This window comes from Natator depressus, chromosome 2 (assembly GCF_965152275.1).
Source record: "Natator depressus isolate rNatDep1 chromosome 2, rNatDep2.hap1, whole genome shotgun sequence".
Lineage (NCBI taxonomy): Eukaryota > Metazoa > Chordata > Testudines > Cheloniidae > Natator > Natator depressus.
In genome coordinates, this window is record NC_134235.1 from 264727204 (window position 1) to 264744439 (window position 17236).

Below are 17236 nucleotides of genomic sequence, written 5' to 3' on the forward strand. Positions count from 1 at the left end.
GAACTCATGGGCCTGGCCAGGGAGAATCTGGCCAGAGCCCAGAGGAAGCAGAAGGTCTGGTATGACCGCACGGCGCGGGCCCGTGCCTACGCCACCGGGGATCAGGTGATGGTTCTCATCCCCGTGAGAAAGAACAAACTACAGGCCGCCTGGGAGGGCCCGTTCAAGGTCGTCAAGCAGCTCAATGAGGTAAACTATGTGGTGGAGCTGTCGAACCGGGCCCACCACCGCCGGGTGTACCATGTGAATATGATGAAGCCATATTATGCCAGGGGGAATGTGGTGTTAGCTGTGTGTGGTCAGTGGGAGGAGCAGGGAGATGACCCTTTAGTAGATCTATTCCCTGGGACCAGAGCTGGTTCCCCCTCTCGGATCAGCTCACCCCTGCCCAGCAAGCTGAGGTCAGGGGGGTGCTGCATCCGTACCGACAGCTGTTTTCCAACCAGCCTGGACGCACTAATCTGACTGTCCACCGGGTGCAGACAGGGTCGCACCCGCCGATAAGATGCTCCCCCTTCCGAGTCACAGGGAAAACTGCTCAGGACCTGAAAAGAGAGGTCCGGGACATGCTGGCTTTGGGGGTGATCCAGCCATCGGCCAGCCCTTGGGCCTCGCCGGTGGTGCTGGTCCCCAAAAAGGATGGGTCAGTCCGGTTCTGTGTGGACTATCGGAAGCTCAATGCCATCACTGTATCGGATGCCTACCCCATGCCCAGGCCGGACGAGCTCCTAGACAAGCTGGGAGGAGCTCGGTACCTTACCACCATGGACCTTACAAAGGGCTACTGGCAAGTGCCGCTGGATGCAGATGCCCGGCTGAAATCGGCCTTTATCACCCCTCTGGGGCTCTATGAGTTTCTGACCCTGCCTTTCGGCCTCAAGGGAGCGCCGGCCACCTTCCAGCGCCTGGTGGACCAGCTCCTGAGGGGGATGGAGAGTTTTGCCGTGGCGTATATTGACGACATCTGTGTCTTTAGCCAGACCTGGGAGGACCACGTGTCCCAGGTTAGACAAGTGCTGGACCGACTCCAGGGGGCTGGGCTGACTGTCAAAGCGGAGAAGTGCAAGGTGGGGATGGCTGAAGTATCTTACCTGGGCCATCGGGTGGGGAGCGGCCGCCTAAAGCCGGAACCGGGCAAGGTGGAGGTGATCAGAGACTGGCCCGCTCCCCACACCAAAAAGCAGGTCCAAGCCTTTATTGGGATGGCAGGATACTACCGAAGATTTGTGCCCCACTTTAGCGCCATAGCCACCCCCATCACTGAGCTATGCAAGAAGGGGAAGCCAGACAAGGTGGTCTGGACCGAGCAGTGCCAGGAGGCTTTCCGGGCGCTGAAGGAGGCTCTGGTCAGTGGCCCAGTTCTAGCAAACCCAGACTTTGACAAGCCCTTTGTGGTGTTCACCGACGCCTCCGACACGGGACTGGGGGCGGTGTTAATGCAGGAGGATGAAAAGGGGGAGAGACACCCCATCGTGTACCTGAGCAAGAAGTTGCTACCCCGGGAGCAACACTACGCGGCCATCGAGAAGGAGTGCCTGGCCATGGTGTGGGCCCTCAAGAAACTAGAGCCCTATCTCTTCGGGCGACACTTCACCGTGTACACCGACCACTCTCCCCTGACCTGGCTGCACCAGATGAAAGGAGCCAACGCCAAGCTCCTGAGGTGGAGCCTGCTCCTGCAGGATTACGACATGGACGTGGTCCATGTGAAGGGAAGGGCCAACCTGATAGCGGATGCGCTGTCCCGGAGAGGGGGCCCCGAACTTCCCCAGGTCACTGGTCACAGTGACCCCGCTCAGTTCAGTCTCGAAGGGGGGAGAGATGTGACGCAGCAGGGAGGGGGGAGTGTTGACCTGGGAATGTGCCCTGGGGACGGGAGACCTGAGAGCCTGTCACCTGAGCCAGGAGGGGGAGGGGGAGGTGACACCTCTGCCCAGGAATGTGGATGGAGGCTGCAGCAGGGAACCTGCTCGGTGGGTTTAGTTTCAGTTTGGGGCTGGGTGGAGGAACACAGGGAACCCCAGGGCTGGGGTCTAAGCTCCCTGCTCCCCCAGAAGGACTTCACTGAGGGGTCCTGGGTGTCCCCACAAGCTCTGTTTTGGACTGTGTTCCTGTTGTCCAATAAACCTTCTGTTTTACTGGCTGGCTGAGAGTCTCAGTGAATCCCAGGAAGAGGGGTGCAGGGCCTGGACTCCCCCACACTCCGTGACACCCCCTTTCAGGTAGTTGAAAGCAGCTATCAAATCCCTCCTCATTCTTCTCTTCCGCAGACTAAATAATCCCAGTTCCCTCAGCCTCTCCTCATAAATCATGTGTTCCAGTCCCCTAATCATTTTTGTTGCCCTTCACTGGACTCTTTCCAATTTTTTCACATCCTTCTTATAGGACACAGTACTCCAGATGAAGCCTCACCAATGTTGAATAGAGGGGAGCGATCACGTCCCTTGATCTGCTGGCAATGCCCCTACTTATACAGCCCAAAATGCCATTTGCCCTCTTGGCAACAAGGGCACACTGTTGACTCCTATCCAGCTTCTTGTCCACTGTAACCCCTAGGTCCTTTTCTCCAGAACTGCTGCTGAGCGATTCGGTCCCTAGTCTGTAGCGGTGCATTGGATTCTTTCATCCTAAGTGCAGGACTCTGCACTTTTCCTTGTTGAACCTCATCAGATTTCTTTTGGCCCAATCCTCTAATTTGTCTAGGTCCCTCTGTATCCTATCCCTACCCTCCAGCGTATCTACCACTCCTCCCAGTTTAGTATCATCCGCAAATTTGCTGAGAGTGCAATCCACACCATCCTCCAGATCATTTATGAAGATATTGAACAAAACCGGCCCCAGGACCAACCCCTGGGGCACTCTGCTTGATACCGGCTGCCAACTAGACATGGAGCCATTGATCACTACCCGTTGAGCCCGACAATCTAGCCAGTTTTCTATCCACCTTATAGTCCATTCATCCAGCCCATACTTCTTTAACTTGCTGGCAAGAATACTGTGGGAGACTGTGCACTCGAATGATCTCACACAGGAAAATGATAAAAGACAAAAACATCCTATCACCGGTGGTGAACGTCTCACAATGCAATCGCTCAATATCTGTCTTATCAGCCCTCGTCCTCAAAGGAAACCAGCACAGCTCTTTCAACAGACAAGCCTGGGAGCGTCAATTCATTGCTCTGCTAGACAGCAAAAATCGCGGACTGAACAGACACTGGATTTATGGCTCACTACAACAATCTGTAACCCACTAGCCCCCTTTTTGTGGGATGACTGCAGAGGTGTGAATGGGTCACCTCACCTAGCCAGAACATGTGCTAACTGTCCCCTTGTGTTTAGCTGTAACACGCTTCATACCTTCCCCAGCTCTGAGGAAGGGTGCTGTGTAGCTTGTGGCACCTTAGAGACTAACCCATTTATTTGAGCGTAAGCTTTCGTGAGCTACAGCTCACTTCATCGGATGGTGTAGCTCACGAAAGCTCATGCTCAAATAAATGGGTTAGTCTCTAGGGTGCCACAAGTCCTCCTTTTCTTTTTGCGAATACAGACTAACTCGGCTGCTTCTCTGAAAGCTGTGTAGCTTAGAGGCTTGTCTCTTGCAACAGCAGAAGCTGGCCCAGGAAGAGCTGTCTCTCTACAAGGGCTAATGTGGCTCCTGGCTGTATAAGCTGGGGAATATCCAGCAGGACTAGGGAGGGGGTATGGCTGCCTTGTGTACAGCGTTTGTGAGACCATTGGTGGATGCTGTGTCCAGTTCTGGGGTTCACACTTCAAAAAAGAAACTGACCAATTGGAAAGGGTTCAGGAAAGAGCTGTGGGAGCGATGCCTTTTCGAGAGAGCCTGCAGGAGCCCGGTCTGTGTAGTTTAACCAAGTGAAGTCTCAGGCATGTCTCGATCCCAGTCTACACGTACATACGTGGGGAAGAGACTTGTGATAGTTGCTGGCTCTTTAATCTAGGAGGAAAAGGCTGAGTGAGATCCCGTGGCTGGATGCTGAAGCTGCCCGAAGTCCGGCTATAAGTAAGGTGCAGATTGCTGCGTTGGAACAGCTGATGTGGATTCTTCCTTGCTCAGAGTCTGGAAATTCAGCCTGGGAGTCTCTCTGGAGCAGACCCACCGCAGAGCTCAGCCAGATGTGTGGGGCTGGGAAGTGGAATCCCTTGGTTGGGGTCTCTGACCTCTTGCACACAGGTCAAACTAGAGGATCGTTGTGGTCCCTTGTGGCCTTATCTATGAACCGCACCCACATCTGCCGACATCTGGTCTGTGCAGCATGGTGCAGTCAAGTGCTGATGTAGGGGAAAGGCCCTTGAACAGATACCAGCAGGGTGGGGGAAAGGCCGGGGCTTTCACGTTCTGTGTTCAGACCTGCCAAGTCCTTTGTCTGTATGAGACTGGAGCTGGCCTCCCTGGGCAGTGCTGGCGCTTGCTGGTGACGGTCAAGTTTCTGGGCTCCTTACCTCACTCAGCTGTCTGATGGTGCTGCTCTCCTGCTGCCGGCACTTGGAGTCGGGACACACAGACACAGTCCACTTTTACTCCTCCTTTGAGCATCACTGCCACTTGTAGGGTTTGGGGTGGTGGTGACACCCTGGGATCTGCTTTACCCTTTATTATTGGTACTGGGTGCTCCAGTCATGGGCCATGCGGTAGGCACTGGAGTGTGGATAAGTGCCAGGGCACAAGCAGGCTGCCTTGTATGGGGGCGGGGGCAGATGACTGGGGCAGGTGCTGGAGTGTGGGGGCAGTCATCTGCACATGCGCGGGTCATAGTGACAAGGAGGGTTGTGGAAAGACAACTTCACTCTGCAGTCATCCCTACCATGGTCTCGTAACACTGCCTCCCAGGCAGGGATCCTGGTCCAATAGGTGGGGTGGGGGTAGCCCCATTACATAAGAACGGCCCTACTGGCCAAAGGTCAGACCAAAGGTCCATCTAGCCCGGTCTCCTGTCTTCCGACATCAGCCAGTGCCAGGTGCCCCAGAGGGAATGAACAGAGCAGGGAATCATCCAGTGATCCATCCCCTGTCGCCCATCCCCAGCTTCTGGCAAACCGAGACTATGGACACCCAGAGCATGGGGTTGCATCCCTAACCACCCTGGCTAATAGCCAGTGATGGACCTATCCTTCAGGACCTTATCTAGTTCTTTTTTGAACCCTGCTGTAGTCTAGGTCTTCACAACATCCTCTGGCAAGGAGTTCCATAGGCTGACTGTGCATTGCGTGAAAAAATACTTCCTTGTGTTTGTTTTAAACCTGCTGCCTGTTAATTTCATTGCATGACCCCTCGTTTTTGAGTTATGTGACAGGATAAATAACACTTCCCTATTCACTTTCTCCACACCAGCTGTGATTTTATAGACCTCTGTCCTATCCCCCCTGAGTCGTCCCTTTTCCAGGCTGAGCAGCCCCGATCCATTCACTTTCTCTGGAGAGGGAAGCTGTTCCATCCCCCACCCGTGGTGGTTGCCCTTCTCTGCCCCATGTGCAGTTCTGATACACACGTGCCCTGCTCCCAGGAGCGAGGTCCAGGGGCGCGTCCTGCAGACAGAGGGGCCGGGAGTGGGCTACATGGTCTCGGTGCGGCTGTGCCGGCTCGCCGTCGTGCGGCTCTGCTGCCATCTGGTGGCTACTGCAGGCATGTCACTGTAACCACACTGGGGGAGAGCAGGGGCGTGCACAGGAATACAAATTTGGCTGCTTTTGGAGGGGCACTTTCCTGAAAGTGGGGGCCAGGGCCCCCATCCCTTCTGCCCAAGGCCCTGCCCCTGCCCAAGCCAGAAGCTGGAGCAGGCCTGGCGCTGGGGACCCTCCACCTGCCCGCGGTGGAGGGACCAAGAGCAGTCCATGTACCTGTATCCTGGACCCCCAACCCAGGGAAGGTGGGGGGACCCAGGATCCCCACAGCTGTTACCCCGACCTGGCTCTGGCCAGGGGATGGGGCCTGGGAACCGCAGCCTGGCCGTGGTAAGAGCCTTGCGGCCAGGCAGCTGTAAGGCACCGTGGACCCTTCACCTGCCCTGGGCAGGGGGCCCAGGGGCAGGGACCTGGGCCGGGGGCTGCTCTCAGCCCTCCCATCCCGGCCAGGCTCCAGCTCCTGGCTTGGCTGGGGGTGTGGGGCCAGGGCCTCACAGGGAAAGAGGACGGGTGGGGGCCTGGTAATTATCCCACTGTACTCCGCACTGGTGGAGTCCTGTCCCCAGTTCTGGGCATCACACTTCCGGAAAGATGTGGACAAACTGGCGAGAGTCCAGAGGAGAGCAACCAAAACTTTCAAAAAGTGGAGGGCCATGGCCCCCTTGTTCCGATGACGATGGGCACTTTCTGTGCCCCCGTGGCTGGAGGAGCTGCCTCTCCCTCCCCCTCCCCGGTGGCTGAAGGAGCTGCCTCTCTCCACTGTGGCTGTGGACCCAGTGTTGGTGGAACTGGCACTCCCCGTCCCGGCCCCAGAGGAGTTGTGTGCCCCCTGCTTGGCCCCCTTGCGCATGCCCGGGGGTGAGAGAGTTTGGCCCCCTTCACTGGGCAAAGAGCTTTCACCTCCCAACATGGGGGACCCCCCTGGAGAAGGCTGGACCTCAACTCCGTGTCCTCAGCCTGTTCTCAGCTGCTCTCCGGAGACTCCCTTCCTCTCCCGTCCCATGGCCCCTGCAGCAACATCCAGCGTGTGTGTTGTGACACCGGCGGGCCAGGTGCCAGCATATGCCCAGCCCCGTGCCTCACGTGGGTAGGACACGCAGCTGGCATGGGGCTAGGTCCGTGCGTGTTCACGTTGCTAAAAGCAGGATTAGAGCTGTAGCCATGTGCTAGGTGTTTGGCTGCAGTGTGGCTGTAGGCTTGTCGCTCCCAGGGTCGTGGAGAGACCGGGGGGGGGAGGTGATGTCTGTTGTTGGACCAGTTTCTCATCAGCACAGAGCGTCTTCACCAGGTGCTCTGCAGCGCTGTAAGTGTAGACGTGCCCTTAGCGTTTAGACTCTGTTAAATGCATGTCAATTGCCGCCTGCGTTAATCTCACTGATAGCGCAGCGTTTGCATTGTGAGCCTCCCTACTGCTGTCAACGCCCAGACAGGCAAGGACGTGAGTCAGTGTGAAATGCTGGGCTCGCCCAGCGACACCAGACTGGTGATTGTGGACAGCAGAGGACAAGAGACGTTTTTGCCCTCACAAAGAGGAGACATGCCTGTGAATTCCTCCCACCTGCTGAGTGTGCAGCTCACGCTGCAAGGGGGAAGGGAATAAGAACTGGATCACTATGCAGCTTGGACTCTCAAGGGCACGGTTTTCTAGGCATAAGCAAGAGACCCCCAGTGTTTTGCCTGAGTTAGCCCTAAGGGGGGACGTAGAGCTTGCTTTTTATAGATACTCCTATTGCCTTTTGAAAGCTAAGGTTGTAACTCATTTGTGTGTTTGTGTTTCCCTGCTTTAACCTTGTAAATAACTAGTTTCCTTTTCCTAGTTAATAAATCCTAATTAATCCTGGTTAATTAATCCTAATTATAAATCCTAGTTAGTTAACCCTAGTCAATAAATCTTGAGATCGTTTACTATGGGATTGGCTACAAGCGCTGTCTGTTGGGGAGATCGAAGGTGCAGCTGACCTGGGGAGGTGACTGGCCCTTTGGGGCGGGGAGTGACCTGAATGTTGCTGTGATTTTTGGTGTAAGAGGCACCTCTCACAAAGGCAGGCTTGCGTAGGTGGCGAGGGAGGCGGGGTGCCCTGGGGACTGTCTGTGACTCCATGGTCGGGCTGTTACAGAGCCTGAGGAATTCACGCTGTTGGTGAATCTACGTACTATACAGAACTCACAGCCCATGTGTGCTTTGTGCCCTGCCCTGAGGGTGGCACCGTGCTCTGGCCCCTGCAGGACAGCTTGGCATGTTCATTGCTGTATGTTACCGCAGAGCCGGCCCTGCGCCAGCAGCCAGTGCTCTGTGCAGCAGCTTGGGCATGAGGGCCCTGCGAGGTGCTCAGGCAATCTGAACGAAGGGGCAGGTGTGCCCCTTGGGGTGCTGCCATCCTCCCTGCCCTCCATGTCCTCTCACCTTGCTACATGTAGCTCTGAGTGTCGTGCCTGGTCCTGCCCTGGCAGCCAGCCCTGTGCTGCGGGCACTGCTCGGGCAGCCATCACAGCGCCCCAGGAGCACCCATGGTGACGCCAACAGTTCATCAGTGCCCCCAGGGCTCCCAAGGAGGGGGTGCCCTGGTGGTGAGCACAGGGCGGCACTCCAGGGCGCGTGGTGAGCTGGCCCATTCAGACAACGGGACAGCGGCCAGGGCAGAGTTCGGAGCCAGGAGTGCAGGCCACCGGCGAGTGCGTGGGGCAGGGCCTGGGAAGGACGGAGGGGTCAGAGTGGGCTGCCAGCTGAAGAGGAGCTCCCCGGGCCACGCTGAGGCCACGAGGCCAGTACGATCCAGGAACGTGTGTGCAGGAGCAGGCTGGGATTGGTACCTCTGCGCATGCAGGCAGCCAGCACAAACGGGAACAGCTGGCTCGGCGGTAGCCTGGCGGAAAAGGAACCGGAGTGTCTAGTGGATCACAAATGGAATATGACCCAGCGTGATGCAGCTGTAAAAATGGGTCCTGTCGTTCTGGGGCGTATTAACAGGCATGTCGTATGTACGAGACGGGAGGTCACTGTCCCGCTCTGCTCAGCCCTGGTGAGGCCCCAGCTGGACACTGTGTCCAGTTCTGGGTGCCACAGTTCAGGAAAGATGTGGACAAACTGGAGAGAGACCGGAGGAGAGTGACCAAACGATGGAAGGTTGTGACGGAGCGGGGAGTGGGGCGGATTGACCTGGGGGTGTCGCAGGGGAGTTTTACTTTGACTGTCCGCATTGGGGATGGGATGGCAGGGGGTAGCTTCACTGGAGGGACGATACCTGAGCATGTAACGTGAGCCAGGACGGGGGAGGCTGGGTGAGTTGGCTGGAGGGGGTTTTGAGTTGGGAGTGGACTGGGGAAACGGAGGGAACCCCTAGGCTGGGTCTAAGCTCCCTGCCCTCCAGAAGGACCTGTCTGAGGGGTCCTGGCTGCACCCACAAGCTCTGTTTGGACTGTGTTTCTGTCATCCAATAAACCTTCCGTTTTACTGGCTGTCTGTCTGGCTGTCTAACTCCAAGGGTAGAGCAGGAGAGGGAGGACAGTGCAGTGGTCAGGGCCTGGCCTCGGCTTGGGAGACCAGGGCTCGATTCCTTGCTCTGCCAGACTCCCTGTGTCACCTGGGACAAGTCACTTGGTCCCTCCCTGCCTCAGTTCCTCATTGGTGCCATGGGGATACTGACCCTGCCCGGCCATATGGGGCGGGGGTGTGGCAGGGTTGGGGCCGAGCTGATGTGCGGGTGTAGCCAGGGCGGCACAGGGGTGTAGCTGGGCCAGTGTGAGGCTGTAGTCAGTGACAGCGTGGGGACAGAGACGTGGAAAGCTCGGAGATCTGCTGGTGAAAAGCGCTGGGTGGGAAAGAGGAGTTGTTACTGATAAGCACCTGGACGGGGCTGTGGGAGCCGTGGAATCCCCGTGGCTGGGGGTTTCTGAGAATGGGTTGGACAAGCCCCTGTAAGGGAGGGTGTCGGTAAGAGTCGGCCCTGCCTCAGCACAGGGGGCTGGACTTGGTGAGCTCTTGAGGTCCTTTCCAGCCTGACAGCGTGTGATCCCGTGGCGTGGGAGAGCTGTGCTGGAGCGCTGTGTTGGGGCTGGGCTCACATTTCAAAGAAGGTGCTGAATAAGGGGAGAGGGTGCAGAACAGAGCCCCAGAAATGATCTGAGGGCTGGAGCCCAGCGGGAAGAGCCACTCGGCCCCTGGAGGGGTGACTTGGTTAGCCTGCATGGGTACCGTCCTGTGGACACCAGCCGGGGAGCAGGTAGCTGAGAGAGGCCGGACAGAACCGACAGCAGGACATTAAAACCCAGCTAGCTCAGGAGGAGTTGGGCCCAAACTTCCAAATGAGGGATCAACCCGTGGGAGGAGCAAACCCCCAGGGCAGCAGTGGGGTCTCTGTACTTGGCTGTCTCCAGATGCTTGGAAGATGCTTCGCCAAACACCAGTTATTGGCTCAGTCCAGGCTGAGTAGGTGAGATTCCCTCCCCTGTGCGGTGCAGGAGCTCAGACGAGACGATTGAAAGGCCCCTTCGGGCCTTGGACTCTGGGCGTCTGTGGGAGAGGGTGGCCAAGGCAGGACCCTGCTCCTGGCCAGTGCCTGATTGCAGCACCCCTGCCCCTGATTTCTCCAGGCTGCAGTCACTGACTCATGCCCACCCCGGCTCGCCTGCCCTCACGTCTCCAGCACCCACGGCTCCTCACAGTACCGCCGAGCCTGGCCGAGGGTGCTGGGGTGTTACCTGGCTGGCCAGGAGACGGGGATCCTAGCCATGGGTACTTGGGGGGCGGGAGTGCCATTGCACCCTACTGTTTAAATGGAGGTTCATGCCCCCCCCACTTGTGAGAACCCCCCTTGGCCTCTGACTGGAGCTGGGGGGTAACAGCAGAGCACTTCCCTTAGCCAGCTGGATGGGCATGGCCCCCCGCCACGTTCGCAGTCCCTGGTGTGCCCCTGGGTCCAAGCAGCCGGAGAGGAAGTGTAAAGGAGGACCAGCGTGCGGGGGGCAGGGGGGGAGGAAACCCAGCTGTTCAGAGTGCAGGTCCCCGTGCTGGCAGCTCTGCCGGGGGCCCCTGTGGGCGGGAGGGCCGGCTCTGTGCCCTGCTCCTCCCTGGGTTCAGGGCAGGCTGGCCTGTGGCTCTGGGGAGGAACCGCTGAGGCAGCCGGGGAGCTGTGCTGGTGCTGAGGGGAGGGAAGGGGGCGGTCGCGGTCGCCGGGCCAGCGCTCTCTGGCCTCCTGCCCTCTGCTCCCTTGGCAGCGGCTGGGCTGGGTGCAGGGCCAGGGCCCCTGGCCAGGGGAGGTCTGCGTGTGCAGCGCCTGGGGCCCGTCCCAAGGGCCTGGCTCCCGTTCCAGGGAGGCTCCAGCGCCGGAGTTTGTGGCAGGCCGGCCGGGGGCCAGGTCTGGGCATGCAGGCGCAGAGGGAGCGGAGGAGCGGAGAGCGAAGGTGCACGGAGCCGGTGCACGGAGCCGCCGGGGTGCTGGGGCGGCTGGCAGTCCGCACTGCCCGGGCCGGGCCGGGGCGCCTCTGGGGCATGGGGCGGGCGGAGCCCAGCAGCTGACCATGGCCGAGGGCTGGCCGTGGAGCTCCCGGCCCCGGGCTGCCTGCCCCCGCAGGGCCGTGAGCATGTGCGAGTCGCTGGACCTGCAGGGCGACCCGGCGGTGCAGGCTGCCCTCACGGCTGCCCAGCAGCAGAAGAGACGGCCCAAGAGCCTGTGCTCGGTGGGCAATGGTCTCGGCCCTGCTGCCCTGCTGCCCCCCGTGCCCCCCGCCAGAGCCCGCAGCGGCTTGCTGGACTTCTTCAGGCTGCGGCCTCCCCGCCGGCGGGAGGAGCGGGGCCTGCCTCTCCTGCTGCCCCCAGGGGGGGCCCACGGGGCAGATGGGGCGCAGCGCCTGCGCCCAGCCAGCATGACCTGCCTGCCCTCGGGGCGGCAGCCGCCCATGCCCGAGGCCTCGGGCTTCCTGCGGGGCAGCTCCCTGTGGGGCAGCGGGCGCTGGGACATCTTCCGGGGCAGTGGCCGCAGCAGCCCCGGCCCCAGGAGGAACTTCAGCTCCCTGCGCAAGAGCTTCAGCTTCCGCCTGCGGCGGGGCCAGGAGCTGCGGCGCTCGGCGTCGGGGGGGCTGCTGCGGCCCCCGCGCCTCCGCACCAAGAGCGAGGGCGACGCCAGCTCCCTGCACACCTGCCCCAGCCAGCGGGACCTGCTGTACCCGGAGCTGGGGCGAGCCGGCGCGAAGCCGAGCCCCGGCCCCGGCCAGGCTGGCAGCCTCTGGAAACTCCTCACCAGCCGCTTCCGCAGGCGGGACCGGGGCAGAGCCGCGCCCCAGGAGCCCCCCCAAGGCGCCAGGCCGCCCCGTGTGGCTGTGGGGGGCAGCCCGCTGCGAGCATTGGGTAAGTGCCGCCCAGCTCCGGTGCCGCGAGGAGGGGCCTGGGCTGCTGGGGACGGGCCGGTGGGCTGGGCAGCCGGAGCGAGCTGCCCCAGTGGGAGTGTGGGGCTGGGGCAGAGGAGGCAGTGAAAGCCCCGGGCCGTGGGGCTGGGGAGGGGAGAACCTGCCCCAGTGAGAGCTGTGGGGCTCGGGGGTGGTGAGAGCCTGCCCCAGTGAGGGCCCTGGGCTGTGGGGTTGGTATGGGGGGGCAGTGGGAACCTGTCCCAGGCCCTGGGCTGGGGGCAGGCAGCGAGAGCCTGCCCCAGAGAGAGCCCCGGCCTTTGGGGCTGGGGGCAGGCAGCGAGAGCCTGCCCCAGAGAGAGCCCCGGCCTTTGGGGCTGGGGGAGGGGCGGTGAGAGCCTGCCCCAGAGAGAGCCCTGGGCTGTGGGGTTGGTATGGGGGGGGGGCGGCGAGAGCCTGCCCCAGTGAGGGCCCCAGGCCATGGTCACGGTTGCTGGGGGGTGACCCGTTTGGGCCCTTTTCTGCACTGGGGCTGAAATGCTGGTTCCTGTAGCCCTGGGTGAGAGCGGGGGAGGGGTGTTGTATGGGGGGGACCCGGATCCCACCTCCCAAGGGGAGTCTGGGGCGCTGTCGTCCCAGGTGCTGAACGAACAGCGGCTCACCGGTCCCCTGGGCGCTCTCCAGGGAGAGGTGCCCCGTCACCCCCAGTGGCTCAGCAGCGGCAGGCAGGGCCAGGTAGCTGTGGTGAGAGCGGGGGGCAGAGGCTGGGAGCAGGGGGCGAAGGGCAAGGAGCACAGGGCCGGAGGGTGGCCCCCGGCGGGGGTCTCTGGCTCGTGCGCCAGTTGGAGGGCTCTGCCAGGTCTGGCCACACGCGGTGAACGAGGTTCCTGGGCAGGGCCCAGCCTGGGCCTGGGGCTGACGCAGCCAGCCTGTCTCAGAGCTTCCTTCCCTGACCCTGACCGGGTCTGCGCTGGCGCCCTGCCTGGCGGCGGCTGGCTCACCCCCAGGCCCCCGCTGGGCACAGCTGTGGCAGGGCAGTGCCGTGGGCATGGGTGGACGAGGCCGTTCTCATGGCCTGCTTTTCCCTGGCCTGTTCTACATGAGTCAGACGGGATGGTCACAGGGGTCCCTTCTGGCCGGGCAATCCGTGACTCCCACTTGTCGCTAGTGGGGCCCTGGCAATGTACGGCCACAAGGTCTGCCTGGACAGAAGCAGGTGCTGCCACTCGCCGTCTGTCCCACACCTCGCGCTGCCTTGGGTCTGCTCCTTCCTCAGAGCCTAGGGCTCCTCTGGCCTGCTGGAGTCATGGCACGGAGCAGCCCCGGTGCTGAACCTGCCCAAGGTGGCTCTGACCCGGGTTTGGGCGAGAGGGTGGCAGTGGCCTCGCGTGTGCCCAGCCCGGAGCGGTGGGTGGGAGGGGTGCCCTGGCTGGGGTGGCGCTGGGCTAGGCAGAGAACAGTGGCTGCAGGGTGGTGCATGCTGGCAGGTGAGCAGAGTCAGGGGGTCGGGCTGCTCTCACAGATGGGTCCCCAGTGGGTCAGGGCACCACGCTCGCCAGGTGCCTGCTCAGACCCAGGGGTCCTCTGGTTTCCATCCTGCTCTTGGCTCAGAGCGATTGTGAAAGCATAGCTGCTCTCTCCTGGAGGCGGTTGACGGGGACTAGCAGGGGGGCCTTCGGCCATTTCTATTCCCTACGGCCTGGGCTCCCCAAAGGAGCCAGCTCTGGGTCTGGGAAGCTTCACAAGAGGGAGTGGGCTAGAGATGCCGAGCTGGGTGAGCAGTGAAGGGATGGCAGAAGGGCCCTAGACAAATTAGAGGATTGGGCCAAAAGAAATCTGATGAGGTTCAACAAGGACAAGTGCAGAGTCCTGCACTTAGGACGGAAGAATCCCATGCACCGCTACAGACTAGGGACCGAATGGCTCGGCAGCAGTTCTGCAGAAAAGGACCTGGGGGTTACAGTGGACAAGAAGCTGGATAGGAGTCAACAGTGTGCCCTTGTTGCCAAGAAAGCCAATGGCATTTTGGGATGTATAAGTAGGGGCATTGCCAGCAGATTGAGGGACATGATCATTCCCCTCTATTCAACATTGGTGAGGCCTCGTCTGGAGTACTGTGTCCAGTTTTGGGCCCCACACTACATGAAGGATGTGGATAAATTGGAAAGAGTCCCGCAGAGGGCAACAAAAATGATTAGGGGTCTGGAACACATGACTTATGAGGAGAGGCTGAGGGAACTGGGATTGTTTAGTCTGCGGAAGAGAAGAATGAGGGGGGATTTGATAGCTGCTTTCAACTACCTGAAAGGGGGTTCCAAAGAGGATGGCTCTAAACTGTTCTCAGTGGTAGCAGATGAGAGAACAAGGAGTAATGGTCTCAAGTAGCAGTGGGGGAGGTTTAGGTTGGATATTAGGAAAAATCTTTTCACTCGGAGGGTGGTGAAACACTGGAATGCGTTACCTAGGGAGGTGGTGGAATCTCCTTCCTTAGAAGTTTTTAAGGTCAGGCTTGACAAAGCCCTGGCTGGGATGATTTAATTGGGGATTGGTCCTGCTTTGAGCAGGGGGTTGGACTAGATGATCTCCTGAGGTCCCTTCCAACCCTGATATTCTATGATTCTATGATTCTAAGGGCTGGGTCAGGCAGTGCACTGGGGCTCTTATCCGGGGGGTGCCCCTGGTATTACTGCAAGGTGGATGCAAAGGGCTGCGCCTGGTGCATACACCATCAGCCTCTGTGCTTCTCTCACCTTCCGGGGGGGGGGGGGGGGGCTGGCTGTGCTTTATCGGCACAGACGAACCCCAGTTCCCTGATGGTGCAGAAAGGATGGAACTTGATGCAAGTCTCCGGGCTCCCTGGGCCTGCATGCGGCCTCCTGGCATGTCCCCTGGCTGGAGCTGGTGGGTGCAGAGCTCAGTGCTGCTGGACTCTGAAGCAGGAGGTTCCCAGGCTGCAGGGAGGCAGCGTTCATGGCTCAGGAATGTGGGTGCGTCCCAAACAGAGGAGGGTTTGGCCCCTTCCCTTGCAGCGGGGGACCTGTTCCTACTTGCCAGCCGCCCCATGCAGGAGCTGCCTCCCAAGCACGGCTGCGGCTTGGGCCAGTGTGTGAGACTGGGGCGCTGTCTGCAGCACCGAGGAACAGAGGATGAAGGAGGGCGATAGAATTAACGCCAGTCAGTGTGGGTTTGTGGGAAGTAGCCCGTCAAACAACCCAGAGCTCTCTCGGTTAAAGAGATCACCCCTTTGGTTGATAAAGGTGTCGGCACAAAGACTTAGACGTCTGTAAGGCACTTGTGTTGGTCCCACGTGACATCTGGATTAAGTAGTGGAGAATGATATAAAATTAACTTGGCACACGTTCGATGGATTAAAAACTGGCTAGCGGCTGGCTCTCACAGTGTCGCTGCGAGTCATCCCGCAGCGGGTCTGTTTCTAGGGGGTCCCTCCGCCGGTTAACGTTTTTATCAGTGACCTGGAAGAAAACATTAAATCCCCACTGAAAGTTTGCAGCTGACACACAGCTTGGGGAGGGGTAAATAAGGAAGAGGACAGGCACTGACAGAGGGATCATCGGGATCACTTGGTAAACCGGGCACGAGTAGCAATATGCGTTTGAATACAGGCAAATGTCAAGTCATACCTCTAGGAATAAAGGCTGTAGGCCATACTTGCAGGATGGGGGACTCTATCCTGGGAATCAGACTCTGAAAATGACTTGGGGGTCTTGGGGGCAGATAATCAGCTGAACATGAGCTTCCAGTGCGATGCTGTGGCTATGGGCTAATGCAGTCCTGGGGAATCTCGGAGCAGAGAGGTGATTTTTACCTCTGCTTGGCACTGGTGCGACCGCTGCTGGACTCCTGCGTCAGCACTTCCAGAAGGCTGTTGATAAATTGCAGCAGGTTCAGAGAAGAGGCCCTGAGGATGGTGATAGTGACAGACTCACGGAGCTCCGTCTGTTTCGCTTAAGGAATAGAAGATGAAGGGCCACTTCATCACAGTGGGTAAGTACCGACGTGGGGACCCGAAAGTCAGACAGAATGTCAGACAGAGCTGGGCCCTGCATGCTGGCAGAATGAATAGACTCCTAGTTCTGAGGCCGGAAGGTCTAGGCTGACCTCCTCTGCAGCCCATAGGACTCCCCAGGATAATTCCTGTTGGAACTGGAGCTTCGCTTTACAAGGCATCCAGTCTTGATTTAAACATTGCCAGTAACGGAGAAACCACCACAATCCTTGGTTAGCTGTGGAGAGCTGCCTGCTGTGACTCGCATGGGAGCACCAACCTCAGGGCAGGCTGGCAAGGAGCAGTGCACAAACCCACCTTGGCCGTGAGTTCTGTACTTTGCGAGTGTGAACTCCTCAGGGACCACAGCAGCCTGACCATGGAGTCACCGACAGTCACCTTGGTGTCCGATCTGCCGCACTGCCCAGCAGAGCTTGCCTGCGATAGATGGAAGGGTCACAGCAATAGTCAGGTTTCAGGGGGGTAGCAGGGTTAGTCTGTGTCAGTAAAAACAATGAGGAGTCCTTGTGGCACATTAGAGACCGGCATCTGATGAAGTGGGTTGTATCCCATGAAAGCTTACGCCCTGTAGTGAGGCGGTATGGCGCCCCGCCGCCCTGGAGAGGGACAAGCCCATCCGGGTGCCGGAGTGGGCGGAGCCAGGGAGCTCTGAGCCCGCCCCATAGCGGGTCAGGCGGCAACCCGGAAGTATAAAAGCTCGCACTCAGAGCTCACTGAGGGCCCAGCCGCCGGGGAGGCCAGACACCTCCAGCCTGGCCCGCGACTGGGAAGCCCCCGCAGCCCAAGGTGCATGCCAGGAGTCGGTGGGCCTGCCCTGCGCCCGCTACCCGGAGGAGTCGCCGGGCCTGCCGCTCGCCTGGTACCCCGAGGAACCCAGGGTGCTGGACCCAGGTCCCCCAAGAGGGGGAATCGGGGAGTAGCCCGGGGGCAGCCGACCCGAGTCTGGCTACAGCCCTGCCAGAGCCCGTGTCAGTGTGTTGCGGCCACGATCCCCACTGACCCAGCAGCGGGTCATGTGCTGCTGCTAGGGCCCCGGGCTGGGATGCAGCGGAGTGGGAGGGCCTGCGTCCCCCCGCCACCCAACTCGTGGGTGGCCGTCTCCCCCTCCGCCAGGTCCTTTAGGGCCTGAGCTTGCTGCTATTGAACTGTTTGCTCAGCCCCTGCCGGAGAGCTGGAGCTACTGACTTGCTTGCCCCGCCCTGACCCAGGGCCCGGGCCTATTTCTATACA

The 17236-nt window shown here is 59.9% G+C and overlaps 1 protein-coding gene across 3 annotated transcripts in view; it reads left to right on the top strand.

Annotated features, from left to right (window-relative positions):
- The window catches only part of AGAP3 (ArfGAP with GTPase domain, ankyrin repeat and PH domain 3), a 244918-nt gene that overhangs the window by 72040 nt on the left and 155642 nt on the right, over positions 1–17236 (top strand). The gene's annotated exons all lie outside the window — the stretch shown is intronic.